This window comes from Stenella coeruleoalba (genome assembly GCF_951394435.1).
Source record: "Stenella coeruleoalba genome assembly, chromosome: 8".
NCBI lineage: Eukaryota > Metazoa > Chordata > Mammalia > Artiodactyla > Delphinidae > Stenella > Stenella coeruleoalba.
Window position 1 is genome coordinate 31,513,848 of NC_137154.1, and position 15,202 is coordinate 31,529,049.

The 15,202-nt window shown below is 34.9% G+C and overlaps 1 protein-coding gene across 3 annotated transcripts in view; it reads right to left on the minus strand.

The window, feature by feature from the left end:
- The window catches only part of ANO3 (anoctamin 3), a 426,259-nt gene that overhangs the window by 397,146 nt on the left and 13,911 nt on the right, over positions 1-15,202 (minus strand). The window lies entirely within an intron of this gene.

Consider the following 15,202-nt stretch of genomic DNA (forward strand, 5'->3'; position numbering starts at 1 on the left):
TTTAGCATTTGAGGCTGACTATTCTATCCATACTTAATTTACCTTCCACTACCCTACAACAGGGATCTTCTACTCTAGCTAAACAGGTCATTTCTTGTCATTACCCTACAAAAAACTGGAAATTTATCACCATATCTACCTTTGAGAACCCTTCCTGTTGCAAGTGATAGAAGAGTCAAATCAAATGAGTGATAACCAATAGGAATTCATTGGCCCAATAACTGAAATACTTGGAAGAAAGGCTGACTTCAGGCATAGCTTAAATTAGGGGCATAAACCATACCACCAAAGAGTAGAAAAGGGATTAATTCCCCAAGAGAAATTTTCAGAGCATTCATACTGCAAGAAAGAGGTATGTATGCAGGGATGGCAAAAAAATAAACTAGCAAACACAGACACACAAATGAATGCTTTATAACACCACCTTCTATGGTCAGTCTGCGTCATTCCATCCCCCAGGAATACCCTCCTCCTTCCTTTTTAAAAGTCTGTCCTACTTTAAAATATCTTTCCTTTTTTACTCTCTTTGGGCCATATTGATATATTCTTCTGAAAGTCCAGAACACATACTCTTGATCATTGATTTTTCCTTTGGCATACACTATAATCAACAGTTACCTCATTTTTCCCCAGTGATCAATCCCAATGTACAAGCATCTGTGTATGCTGGTGAGAGTTAAATCCTAAATTACACTGCACAGAAGACAGAAAACTCTCCCCCTAGAAAAATGGTATAATACTGTGTGTTAGTTTTCCAGGATAGCTTAGCAAAATTTAATTAATTCATCATGTGACTGAGGTACAATATTAAAGTTCTAATTTGGCTTTCCAAAACAATCCTAAATCCCTTCCTCTTCTCTAACACCTGACCACTTATATTGGGAGAGGAAAGGACACTGCTCCCACCTCTTTCCTCACTGGACCTGGGAGGTGAAAGAGGGTGCTCATTCCCAATCATTTTGATGCTCCCATATTCTGCAAAGGTCTTCAACAATACGGAGGCTGGAGTCATGCACAAGGCACAGATGTTCCAACGGGTGTGACTGAGTGAGTGGCAATGGGAAGGGGGTAGAGAATACAGAACAGAATGGGATGTTTGTGGAGGATGAGTATCTAGTGTGGATGAGGACTAAAACAGTGGCCAAGTCCAGACTAAGAGGGTATATATTAGAAAGAAACACTAGGGGAAGACTAACACAAATAAAGAGATATTATGACATAGAAGCATAGACTGTAAGCCCTGGAAGAGACTCTGCGCTAGCTTAACTTTCAGGAAACTAAAGACTAAAATTAAACTGACATGGACACATCCACACAGTGACTATACTGCAAAACCCCCGTGCAGGCTCTCCTTTTGTTCTTGGTTGCCTTCTCCTTCTTTATAACCATCTATCAAGATCCTAATACTGACCATGTTCAGGGTGAGACAAGAACAAGATCCTAAAACTGAAAGCATGGCTCTAACAAATTCTGGACACTCATGGATAAGAATAAAGCAAGGGATATCAGTGATGTCTGGACTGTCAAGAAGAATAGGGTTGATACGAGCCCAGACAGCACACACACACACACACACACATTAATGCATGTGTATCAAAGTACATTGTATACATGGTACATTGTATATTGTATATATGTATATATGGTACATTGTATATATGGCTACTCAGCAAGTATTAATGTAATGAATGTCTTCTCTAATACTCAACTAAAAGAAGACACCATATTTTAATCACCTTTTAATTAATCCCTATCCTTGTATTATACAGTGTCTTACATTTTAGTAGGTCATACATTATATTGTTGACTCATAAATAAACAATTAATACACTGGAACTTCCACTAGTGCCACCTATTCTCCTCATCATTTCTCTGTGATGAAATAAGTGGTCACTTTCAACTAAAATTTAAAAGTGTTTGCATATGTATTTTATAGAGCTAATAGAATGCTACCTTCTAAAAACTTATTTTTAAAGAATCCTTATAATAAGGACATGAGGTAAATTGTTGAGAATAGTTTCATTTGACTTCCAAGGCAAAACCAGAGAAAAAATGACCAAGCTCTCTGTGATTATTCTATGGTATTTCATCTGAAATTATGAAATATGTAGTAGCATTTTGGATGTAGAAGTTAGGCAACTTCCAAAATCCACACTCTGGGCTCTGCTACAGAATTGACCACTTCTTTACATACTTTTGCTTTGAGACTTGTCTCCACTGTGGCCTTGGAAATGGAGCCTGCATTCTGAAATTTGACTGGCTGGAGCCAAATATTCAGTGGAAAGGAAGAAAAACAAAACACTGAATTTTGCTTATCTACAGAGGAAGCCGATAAGAATTCTAAAGAAAACACCTGCAGGATAGATACAGGGGAAAGATAATTTCTTCAATGCTAATGGAAAATAAACCAACAATGATGAGATCAAGATTCTTATATTACCAAAGATGTTTAGACCAGTACTCCCAGATCTTTGTCTTTTTGGAATCACTCTCAAGGGAGTTTGGTTTAAAAGGCATGTAGTTGCAAGAATTAATTAGGAAACTCACAGTGACATATGTATTTGTAGAACTCTTTTTGGTTTTCAGATTCATTGTCCCTGGTTATCATAGCAACTCATGAATGGCCCAGCAATTTTTGGTTTGAGAAGCCACAGGGAGTAAATAAGTAGGCAAAACACTAGAAATGGGAAATGGGGAGACACCTCATATCTATTAAACATATATTGTAAGTCCCTTCCCTGCACAAGGTATTTTTTCACACATTTTCTCAATCCCATAGGCAACTCCACAAAGTGGGTGTCTCACTGAGAACAGGAAGAAAATTAAGTAACTTGCACAAGTTCTGGAATCTTTAGATACTACGTGTCTGAGTCACAGTCAGACATTCCTATGACAAAGCCCACGTCGTGTCTCTTACTCATTATGACCCCTGGGAGTTAGAAGACACTTGAAGGGTGTAGGATATAGAAAATTATAGGCTGGCCTCTGTATCTAACTATTTGTGTGATCTTAGACAAGCTACACGTGCCCTCTTGGCCCCACACGCATATTCTCACATAAGAGAAGCTTATAAATCTAGCTCTTCCCAACTACAAGTACAATTTAGCCAAGTTAATCCAGATAACGCATAAATATCACTAATATCTCTGCCTCTTTGTTTAGTGCATTATTCAATGTTGACAGAAGACATCTCATTTCTAAAAGTTAGATCACCTAGCTAGATTTTTTAATTTATTGAGGTATAGTTGATGAACAATGTAATATGTTTCAGGTGTACAACATAGTGATTCACGATTTTTAAAGATTATACTCCATTTATAGTTATTATAAAACACTGGTTAATATTCTCTGTGCTGTACAAATATGCTTATAGCTTATTTATTTTACACACAGTAGTTTGTACCTCTTAATCCCCTACCCCTATCTTGTTCCCCTCCCTCCCCTCTCCGCACTGGTAAACACCAGTTTGTTCTTTATATCTGTGAATCTGTTCCTTTTTTGTTATATTCACTAGTTTGTTTTATGTTTTAGATTCCACCATAAGTGATGATGACATACAGTATTTGTCTTTCTCTGTATGACTTATTTCACTAAGCATAATACTCTGCAGGTCCATCCATATTGTTGCAAAGGCTAGATTAACTCTTAAAGATGAACACAGGGAAGACTTTCTTTTGGCTACTTTTAACTAGAGTGGGAACAAAATCGACAAGTTTAATACCCAGCACAGAAAAAAGTTCAAGTTTCCCTTTCACACTCTCATTTTAAATAAAGTAAAATTCCCACAGCGAGTGGCTCGGTGCTTTGTGACCGCCTAGAGGGGAGGGATAGGGAGGGTGGGAGGGAGGGAGACGTGAGAGGGAGGAGATATGGGAACATATGTGTATGTGTAACTGATTCACTTTGTTATAAAGCAGAAACTAACACACCATTGTAAAGCAATTATACTCCAATAAAGATGTAAAAAAAAAAAAGAGTGCATATATGTATATGTATAACTGATTCACTTTGCTGTACACCTGAAACTAACACAACGTTGTAAATCAACTATACTCCAATAAAATTTTTTTTTAAGTAAAAAAAAAAAAAAAATTCCCAACTGCTTCTGAAAGCCCATGATATTCTGAGGAGAGAACACTGTTTCATGTCAATGCAATGATGTCAATGCTAAAACTTACATGGCCTCACTGAACCCAAGACAAATTACAACCTCATCAAAAGCACTGAGCATCCACTGTCATCACGTGGCATCAACACCCAAGTAACCAGCAGAAACCAGGGTTCTAATGCAGCCAATGCCTTTTTGTTTTGGTTTGTTTTCTTTCCAGTGCCTCATAACCTTTCCTCTAGAAATATTTCTCTTGTTAGAGAAAAGTGAATGCCCACAAACATCTTTAGGCTAATAGGAATTTTCTTTGAAATCTAACATTTTATTATAAAAATTAATCTAGGTATTTATTCACTTCCTAATAAATGCTCCTTTTTTAATATTAAAATTCAATAAGATTACTTATCAAGTAAAATAAATGCTCCCGATATTTGTGATGTTAATTCTCTGCACATTCATATATCCCTGTGGACAACTGTACCTGAATTGAGAAGCTCAGTTTTTACTACACAGATTCTGCATTTTGCCTCATGTGGATTATAATCCCCAGAACATCGTCAGTCATCATATTCTGGATACTTACTAGTTACAGGCATTGTGCTAAATGCTTTTCTGGTATTATTTCACTTAATATTCTTAAACAACTCTGTGAGGTTACACACTTATTACATATGAGGGAATAGAAACGCATAGAGATTCATTGAATTTTCTGAAGTCACATAACTAAGAAGTATCAGAGCAACCTTTGAACTTTAGCTTGATTCTAGGGTCTAAGCAACTACCTCTCTATTGCTTTATATGAAGAATCAGAATTCAAATTTACACAGGGTACGGGATTATCTGATAAGTTCCATTTCTAGGTAGACAGCTCCTACTTCTATACCAACGAGGCACCGTTCAGTTTAAATGTATAGCTCAGAAAATTACAAAAATAAATTCCATCAACTTTTGGATTTACTTATGAGAAGTAGAAAATGAGAATATTAAATCTAAGATTATCACTGTAGTTTATAGTTTCTACTCATAAACTGGAGCAAGAACCTTCTGCATAGAATTTTCAGAGACCATAAACAAGTATATTTAGTTTTTGAGAACTCAAATTATAGACCAAGGAAAAGCAAAGGACAAGCAAAACAAAAGCTGAAATGTGAGAATGTGTAAGATACAAACATGGGAAACATGGGGGTAGTTCATTGGTCATCTAAAAATATACAGAATGCCACTATTAGTAACAGGCTCCACCACAGCTGACTCAAGGGATAAGCAATAGTTTCTCCAATGCTCTTGATATAGATGAAAAGTACCCCCGAGTCACGCAGCACAATGAGTTTTAAAAAGGCAGAGCGATGGGTGAGAACATAACCATGGAAGCTGGGAGATCAGAAGCCAATGAGGAGTTTCTCCAGTGTGCAAATTTATATTAAGCAATAAGCATTCTGAATTTATGGTGACTTGCAGGACTTTGTAGACCTTCCCAACAAAGATCTTTATTATTTTTTGATCAAATGCCCATGAAAAAAATCAAAGAATCTTTGAAAGAGGTCCAAGTCCCTTGTTTTTCAAATGAGGAAACAAGTCCAGAGTGGCCTTCTCTTGATGAATATGCCCGCTGACTACTCTCAGGCAATGGGTCCTTTGTGGGGTTCATTCCACCCTAGTGCTAGGGGTTCAGCAGTGATTTAATCAGAAACCAATCAGGGCATAGGGTTGGGGTGGAGCGGTAGCACTGTTTCCTTTTCCTGTTTACTCAGTGATTTCCTGTGTAGTTCTGGGGTTGGAGCAGAGGTGAAAGTTTGTCACCTCAGCAAAAGCAGCATGCCTTTGGAGTTGGCAGCAGCTATGTCTCTCTTTTCATGCGTGGACATCAGCATGTTCTATGATCTTTTTTTCTGAAAACTTAGCCTAGGGCCTATTTATAAAGCTGATGCAATGATTCTATGATCTATAATATATCTTCCTAACAAATCTCTTTGTGTTTAAACAGACAGACCTTGATTCATAAAAAATTCTCTCTCCATTATACAATTATCCTCCTCTTGCTTTCCATACTTTTGCTGTTGTTATAGTTTTTAATACATGTCCCTTTCTCTTCTCTCCTATAGTTAGCTTTTTGATGCCCACTGACTTTTTGATGCTTACAGTTATCATTACGTATCTTTTCTTTCCTTTCTGCCAACTCCAGCTTTTAAAAAATAGATGGAGCACCTGTTTGTTGGGTGTCTTTGTCTTCCCTGCATTATCTTATTTCCTGAATGGTTGTAAAATGATTTCTTCTTCTGAGAAATTAAACATAATGAAGCTCATAAAAATGACAGCTGTAATTTTACTTGGATATAATAAATGACCATTTATGTGTGTGTACTAGCTATTTCTATATATGGAAGAGTTCTGCTGGAAATAGGGTTAGGGGTTTGCAGGGCTGAGGAGAACAATGGCTGCAAAACCAGTGCTGAAGATTACTATTCTCACCATCCTGAACAATTGTTTTCTGAGTATCTAATACTTTCATGTGGGCTTCTATGCTATGGCCCCAGTCTGAAGATGAGACTGCAATAAAGAGGGTCATGGAAATGCTGTGAGAGTCAAGTGGAGACCTGAAAATTCTCAAATGTCAAGAAACCTATATTTTTTCAAGGACTCTGGCACAATTTACCTTCTTCTATGTCTATTTTCATGTAAGTTGCTTCTAATTTTTCTTAAGTTATAAAAAAGGTAAAACTCCTTTTATATATATATATATATATTCATGATTAAAAGTAATACATGGTCAATAAAGGAAATTTGGAAAATGTAGCAAAAAACAAAAGGTAAATTTTACTGGGATCCTATACCTCAGGACTAACAGATTTTACTATTTTGGTATATGTTGTTCTTGTATTTTTTTGCACAGATCTCATATAATTATAAACATCTACACAAAAGTTGTATAAAATATCTACATATAATTTTATCGCCTTATTTAGTGTTATACCCTATTTTCCACTGCCAATAGCATTTTCTTTACTACCCATGTTACAAGTCTGTAAAACATTCCTTCTTGGGAGATATGTTATAGTTTAATTATTTAATGAATTCCACACTGTTGGGCTCTTATTTCTTATTATCTCTACTAAAAGCAACACTGCATTGAGCATTTTTGTTCCATTATTTCTGTGTATATCTCTGATTTTATTTGAAACAAATCCCTAGAAGTTGAATTTCTGAATCAAAGCTATACATGATTTGAAATCCATTTGAAAAATAATGTCAAATTTCTTTCCAGAATACTTTACTCATTGACCTCTATCCTCCTGCTTATATCACTGAAGAGAGTGATTTTCAATTTTGTTTCTACCTTACACATGGAAATGCACTCATATATGCAGGATTTGATTAATTCACAGTGTATACCTGTACCCCACTACTTTATCTCCCACTTAAAAAAAAATTGGAATTAAAGTGAGATTGATTAACTACAAGAGATTCTTGAATCTATTGTAAAGAGATAATACTTGCAAGCTTCAGTGAAGTACATTTTCTGTAATTGGTCATAAATTATTGGTAGCATGCCTGAATCCACACTTCAGACGAGAACACAACCATTACTTTAGAGAGAGGTTTCTGTCAATTGTTTCCCAGAAAGAGCTTTATGAATAAAGATTATGGCTATATATCATCATGTCAACCTGAGAATATTATTATAAACATTTCACCTCAAGCCTTAATTTTTTTTTTTTTTAATGAAGTGTTGGGTAAGCCAAGGTACTGAGATTTATTCCAAAAGAAAAGAAAGTAAATTTTTTTCATCTGGTATCAGGAAGACATGACACCAGAAAACATTTGAGGAGAGGTATCTATATTTCTGCATCTATCTTTATCTCTATATATTTTAGGAATTCCACCAATTAGTATGCAGTAATGCAATGGCCACATAAGCCTTGTATGTTATCAGAAAGACCACTTTTTAATTCATTATTTTGATTTATAATAGATGTACTCAATTCTTAGTAGAATATTTTCAGCAGGCATTTAGTGAAATGATGGTTGTTGGGGTTATTTCATTTTACAACATCGCATTAGCATTAACCTTCCCTTTTACCAGGGCAGCCAAAGTATGCATATTATATGAACCTAGATTGCTCTTCTTGAGACAGAATGAGTTGAAGGCCCCTCGGCAGAGCCATTAAGAGATCAGAGTTATATTAAAAAATCCACAAAGGAAGTGAAGATTTCTATCAACTGGTCCATCTTTGTAAAGTCATATTAGGAACAAGTAATGCAGCTCCTTCTGTTCATAGAGCTCTCTGTTGGTCCCTCTTGAGGGAAAAGAAGTACAACATATCTCTTATCTTGTGGGAGTTTATTCTCTATTTGATAAAATTACATTGAAAGCTACACCCAATATCTAACAGCTAAAACATTTAAATGCAAGATTAAATGCAAAAAATAAACATTTTACACTGATATCAGTGCCACATAAATACGTATTATGGGCATCCAATATAGAGAAAATAAAATGTTTTATATAAGGGATGAGAAGAAAGGCTTTTTAGAAGGGACTGAATCTGAATTTATCTGAGGGTGATATGTAGATGTAAGAAAAATAGGAAGACACTCTGGCAAGTATATAAATGGATCAACAGCCATTAAACAAGTTGCTGACAAAAGAGTTATAGTTGACTGCAAATTGCTGTGATCAGAAATAATCGGGAAAAAATGCCACAACATAGTGATCACTGTAAGGAGCCCTTGCCAGTGAACCTATCGTGACCACTGACAACAACATCAGTTCTCAACCTTTGGTGTATACGGTCATAATGTGAGAAATTTCTAAAATCTGGATTTCTGGATTATTTTCAGAGTTTACATGTAAAGGGTCTAGGATGGGATCCTAGAATCTTCATGTATTCCAAGTATTCTGGTGATTCTAATTCAAGTGCTCTGTGGGCTACACTCTGGCTTTAAGAACTACCTCTCTAAAAGCACTATCCTCCCAGTTGATATGTTTCTGCCCTGAATGACACTGGCAGGATGAGACAGTCACCTATTTCAATCACACATATGGATTTTTTTCATAACTAGATTTAGAGAGTACAATTTAGAGCAGGCACTGGACCTTCCAAATACTTTACATTTCTCAAAGACTGGCAGAGAGTTGGGCACAGAGTAGACATCTAATAAACACGAACAGTTGATGATGGTAACAACATAACTATAACTAGTCATGTGGCAACTGGTCATAGTTCTAAGCATCTCAAGAAGTTAGGATCTCTAATTATATACTTCCAACTGAACAAAAATCTTTTTACGTAGTAACCTGTCTTCTAATTTTTGATCAGAGATAGTCTTCTGGGCTGCAATTAGTTGGATGTTCATCCTTTACCCCAAGGTCAGGGAACACACAGCCTATTCTTTGGATTTCCTTGCATATCCTTAGTAGCCATGCTCTTCATTTTTTGAGCCAAAGAAATAATCATTGCGAAGCCCAGCTCATAAAACCCCAAACCACCCATGACGATGAAAAGCTTGTTTTTATGCTGACCTTAGCACAACGAGAATTTCAGCAGAGTGGTCAGTCATTTCTGGGTTCTAGAACATATCTGGAAAGATAACAATAGACAAATTCTCTAAAAAGTGCAGTGACTGAATGTGTGTGTGTGTGTGCATGTGTGTGTGACCATATAGTTTGATGGGGATGTTATGTAATATTTATAATGGGTTTATGTTTACTCCTCTGACTACTACTGAATGTTGTAACACTTTCTGGAAAATATAGCATTTGTTTGGGATCGTATGAGACCTTAAAAATCTGTTATTCTAAGGAAAGTACAATAGTTTATTGTCTTATGACTCAGTTATACTTCAGTGGAGTAGATTTATTTTCATCTGGTATCAGGAAGACATGATACTAAGAAAACTTTGAGGGAAGATATTTACTTTAATAGTGTGAAATGCAATAGACAAGGAACCATGAGACCCAGGTTCTCATCTTCATTTTTGGTAATAAGTAGCTGTATGACTCTGAATAAATCATTTCAAGTTAATTTTCAGCTATAAACAAAAGAAAACAGAGAGGATGCTTACTTGCCTCAAAATGTTACTGTAAATCCATAGTACACCAGCACCTTGCTAAGATGTTTGGATCTCTTAAAAATAAGAATTTAGAGAAGGAAGCAAGTCTCTTATGGAAATAACTCAAAGGCAATTTTTAAAAATATAGCAATCATGTCAGCTTCTAGTATTTAATGATAGCTGGTCAAAAGTTAGGATTAGTTTACTAGAAATCATTTGAATTGAATAAGCTTCCTAATTTAAACAGGAAAAAAAAATGATTAAAAGATTCTGCAAGTGCCTCACCAAATATATAGAACACAATTGAAATGAATATAGTCATTATTTAAAATCAGCATGTTAGCAGTTACTTTTCAATAGGCCAAGTAGTCTTTCCTAGCTTATCAAGTTACTTGTAAATGTATTTTTTTCCTTACAAAGATATCAGCTCAACCATTCTGAATTGAAAATAGCAAATTAGTCTGTAAGTTAGTGATCTATAAATCTATATTTGAAATATGATGAGTGATTATAATACTATTTAATTTCTCCATGCTTCACAATAGTATTGGGAGAGTAAAATGAGATTAGAGGTGCTTGGTATGCAATTAACATAGTAAATATTGTTGTTTTTGCTATTTTTCGTTATAATCATAGCAGCAATGGTGGTACTCATACTTGTAGTAGTATAGTGGCAATAACATTTGGAATTGGAGAAAGTCTGGATCTAAGTTCTTGGTTTGCCACTTACTAAAATTTCACTGTAAAGTATCACTGTTAGATATGCAGTTTCTTTATTTGTAAAACTGGGAGTAATAAAACGATTTGATACACATAGTGGTCGAAAAATCAAATGTAAAAGAGCTCTGTAAATTATGAAGTTCTTTGCATATGTTGACACTCATTATTATTGTTATAACTTACATGTAAACAGATATTTTGTCTTTGCCCATCTTTATATTATTGGCTTTACCAAGCTTAATGATGCCCTTTGGAAATGTTCTAATTCTAATTGTTTTAGTTAAGATTTTTTATAATTGTCAGTGGCCTTCAAGGTCAACTAATCTATTCTAGATATTGTGTAGATTAGGAAAATCATCCAGGAGAGATGTTAAAACCTTGCCTAAGGTGACATAGTTTGTTGGTGACTGAGTGGGACCCTATCCTGATTTTTTATTAGAGTTCTCCCATTACTTCATTAGTTATATAATTTATTCTTTAACACTAAATCTCCAAAGCAAACCTTGCAGGATGTTAGGAAATGTTCTATGTAAAAGCGTTCTAAGGTCTAATAAATGTGCAATTCTAGATTAAATGAAATTAAGAAACTTAATCACATACATTCTTGAATATGATAGACTGTATTGTCTGAAACTCTAGAAAAATGTTATACTATCTATTATGGCCAAAAGCTTTTCAACCACTGAAAAAATTTTTTAAAGATTATGCTATTGGCTAAGTGAATTATGGATCACATTGATTGAAATGTTACTTTATCACACTGGAAGTTATATGACTACCAGTGGGACATACCTGTTTTGGAAGGAATAACAGATGAAGGACCAAATGATCTTGAATTCTTCGGAATTAGCACTGCATACTTACCACCACTGTGAAGTATTTATATCAGTACTTATGTGAATTATATCTATACTGTTTCAGTATGCAGCCCATTGTTCCAATTGGATGTTTACTGGTACTGGCTTTTTTTCATATAACTGGGATAACTGACACAACTTTTTTTTTTAATAATGTAAGATTTTATGTAAAGAGGTTATTATCTAATTGTATTGAGGTACTTAAATTCTAAAGGAATGTCACATCCGCATCATGTAGCAATAGGTTAATTTGGAACTAGAAAAACAATTCATGAAAAATAGAAATAGGTAGGAGACCCTGAGGAGCTGGCAAAAACAAACAAAAAACAGGCATTCAGAAGTATCAAGCATACAGAAAAAACAGATGTAAAGACAGAGCAGTAAGTCAACCTAATTGAGAATTAGACATCCATAGAGGCAGACACTAGACAAGGGGAGAAGGAATCTTTTAAAATTGCATTCAGGTTTGCTTCAGTCAGGTATAGTCATGTCTTCTTTCTGGTCTATTATAGTAAACTATAACATGAACAAATGATCTGCTTCCTAAATTGTGGGCCTCTAGACTTCAAGTAGAGCCAGTCAACAAAAAGTCATGAAAATCAAAGGCATAATTAGGTTTAAATAAGTTTTATGAACTATAGATGTATAACAGATTGTCACAGAAAATTAAAGATGTGTAGATTTTATAAATATCTATGAATCAGTGGTAACCACTGTTTGTATTTATGTACACATAATTAGTTTCTTATTGTTCACGATGGCCCATGTGTCAAATGTGTACCACTGATCTCACAGCAGGGAATGATCCATTGCTCCACTACAGATTTGTTAAGGTTGAGGAAATATTTGTTGGTTGGCTAGTAGTGTGACATGGAAATAATAATGTTACCTAACTCTCCATAGGGCTGAAAGTGAGAAATTAAATATGTAAATATGTGTACATATATATTTACCAAAGTATGTCAGATATAAACATATGTTTATACATAAATATAAACATTATAGATATAAAACAATTAGAGCACTGCCTGATACACAGGAAATTATATATATGTGCTTGTCATTAATACCACAAAGGGGATGATGACCACGATGGCCATGATGATGAAATGCTCACAGGCTTACAAGTCATTTAAAGCACATTCCAGAGTCCGGACACGAAATTTATATCCTCATTACCCATTACTGATTAAATCCATTTCTGGAACACAACAAAGCATTTTTCTCCCACGTCACTTTTTTAAACTTAATTTCCAAGTTGTGTTAAGGAGGAAAAAAGAACACTAAGCTTACAGACAGAAAACAGATTAAGAGCTCTTCAGTTTCCCTCTGTCTGCGCCACCTCCCCAACACACACACGCACTCACACACACACACTCACACACACGCACACTCTCTCTCACTATATGTATGTGACTTTGGTCCAATTAAATTACTTCTCCAAAATTTGAATTTTTCTTCTAGGGAATAGAGTTTAAGATTAATGAAATCTACCTCATAGATGTCTTGTGAGAACTATTGAAATTCTGTAGGTATGAGTTACCGTCAAGGTATTAAATAAGTAAGTGAAAGGTATAAATACTGCTTTTGCTGACAATGGAACATATTTCTTTTTAGGCAGACCTGTTCAACTTTCTATGGACTAACATTCATCTCTTATACTTTATTTTCCCATGCTAGGAGTATGTGCATATGAATGTTAAAAACATACTGCCACACCACTGAGATTAAAAGGACACAGCTCTTTCCCTACTTCTACTATCAGCTTATTTTCATTTTCATATAGACATCCAAACACTAACTCTAAATCGTGAATATTCAATTAATATATTTTGAATGAAAGGATACAACTTGATTTTATTAGAAATAGGACAAAAAGATCTAGCATACAAAACAGATTCTAGAACGCTCAATGCTCCATAAAAGTTTCAAATGAAAAACAAATTCCAGGTACCTGTTATCATCAGGTAACTAATTGTGTAATAATTTCTACATAATATTTTGGCTGTTAAAATACATGTATAATTTGATTTAAGTAAATACCACATATGACAGAAAATTCATTAAAAGATAAACTTTACTGTACTAATTGGTAATTCACGGAATCATATTTATTGCATATGTATCATGCACAGACACAAACAACTGTGAAATGGCAATTACCCTTAAGAAATATAATTTAACAGGAGAGGAGCCATGAGCATATGTATTTACAAAAAAAAAAAAATTGAATGTGAGCATTTAACACATAGAACAAACATTTTGTAGAAGTTTAGCAACAGGAAACACTCCTTTATACAGAGAGTTAACCATAGGTATTTGGGAATACAACAGTATTTTATCTCAGTGAGATCTTAATAGAGGCAGGGAGAAAGAATTATTGGAAATTATTTTGAAAGAATAATATGCACACTGACTGAAAGTGTAAGTCTTTCTTGTAGGATACGTGTAGGTTATATGAGGCTGGAAAAGTTTTGGAAAAAACCAGATTTAGATCCTAGAGCACCAGGTTTATAACCTAGGTCAATTATAGAAATTGTAAACAAAAGTGGAAATAGGTCAGACTTGTACTTACAAAGGACTATGTGGCTGTCAATGGGCAAGAGGCTTGTTATGGAGAACCTGGAGGTGAGATCAGTTAGAAGTCCACACAGGTGCATGCACTAGGGGGAATGAAGAGGGCCAATCTTTCAGTCCCTTAGGCAGGCAGGCAGGGAGTCAAGGCAAAAATAACCTTTTATTGCCAGGCACCCTATTGAGTACTGGGGCTACAGTGCTGGTCAAAGAGGCGGAGAAGACAAATATTAAACTAATATGCATACAAATAAACACAAACTTTATACTGCAATATATGCTAAGGGGTTATTGACAGAAAAAAGGATGTAAGAAGGAGGAGGTGTTTTTAGGAAGTTTTGCTTAGTTGTGTTGAATCTGAGGCACTGCGAAGATATCAGTGAGGAAGTGACTTCCAGGCTCTGGGTTTATACCTAAGCTATAGATGTGCAGGTCAACTACATAAAGACAGCATTTCAATCAATTGGAATAGATGTGCTGTGACAGAGATGTCTAGAAGATAAAATATGTTGCAAAGAACATGACTGAACTGGCAAATACTTTATAAATTTTATCTTCCTGTCCAAGTTTCCTATGTTTACTTGTAAAGAACTGACTTTTTCACTTTATGAAATTGTAGGTTCAATACCCAGGAAGACTCTCAATTTAAGAAAAAAAACAATAGCATGGAAATCTCTCTTCTTACAGTTGAAAGAAAATGTACAAAAGATTGTTATATCTCCTGATTGTAGAACTGCCTATACTGTAAAACAAGTCATACAAGACAAAAGAATTTATGAACAAAAAAATTAGTGATTGGTTGGGAGTCACATAAAAATTCTTTTTAAACACCTCAAAATAAATAAATGTGCCAAATTCTCTTGGAATAATCCTCTGGTTGCCAAATGGAATT